Raw genomic sequence first — 1,006 nt, forward strand, 5'->3', positions numbered from 1 at the left:
GGGGGGAATGAGATTGAGAGCAGAGATTTGAGCTGTTTTGTTATGGGATCAAGATGACTCTGCGTTTTGATGAATGCTATTAAAACGTTCTAAACCCATGATTTTGAACATGTATTTTTTAAAATTGCTGGTTCTTAATCTTATCGGTACATCGTGTTTTACTATCATATCCATACGACGTGGGGAACTCTGTGCCACCTCTTTCCCAAGAGGAAATTTACTCTTTAATCCGATCCGTACGCTTTGCATAGCAGTCTGTCAACATGATTTTTGAGAAATACTGAAAGTTTGAAAGAGATCTTCATACTAGAAGTATTCTAAAATGTGAAGGATACAAACTCGGGTATACAAAATGCTTATGTGCTCCAAAACTGCTTTGTCCAAATTCAAATTCTAGATCTAAATGTGTCACGAGGTGGTGGAATCAGGCGCTCGTCAATTTTTGGACATATTTTTATGGAATTATTTGTTAAAGCTTGTTCATTTGTCTTACTTTCTGAGGAAAAAAATACCCATCTATCATAAATAGACGTCGAGATATTTGCAATTGAAGGAGGTGGGGGTCTCCTGGTTTCAGTGGTAAAATTAGCGAGAAAATGGTCGCCAAAGTCTGGTGACTTCCATAGCTTGAGAGTCCTTGAAAAATGAAAATCTACCATTTTGTTCCTTTAATCAACGTTTTTCAGTGAAATCCACACGAAAGTGTGTTTCTAAATAGACATAAAAGGTGTTGAGCCAAAATAAAAAAAGAAAATTCGAAAAAAAACCCAATAGCTCAACAGCCGGGAATAAAGCCAGATTCTTTGATTTCATTCTTTGGACGAGCGCCTGATTCCAGCACGATGCCTCACAAATGTCGAAAAAAAAAGAAAGATTTGTAAAAACTCTACATGAACGTAGGAAACAGTTTTTACTCTTTCCTGACAAATGTTTGCTTTCTGAGTTCAGTATCGGCTACATGTATTTGAAAAGATATACATGTACATACAATATATATAGGCCTATA

This window comes from Aplysia californica, unplaced genomic scaffold (assembly GCF_000002075.1).
Source record: "Aplysia californica isolate F4 #8 unplaced genomic scaffold, AplCal3.0 scaffold01375, whole genome shotgun sequence".
NCBI classification, from domain to species: domain Eukaryota; kingdom Metazoa; phylum Mollusca; class Gastropoda; order Aplysiida; family Aplysiidae; genus Aplysia; species Aplysia californica.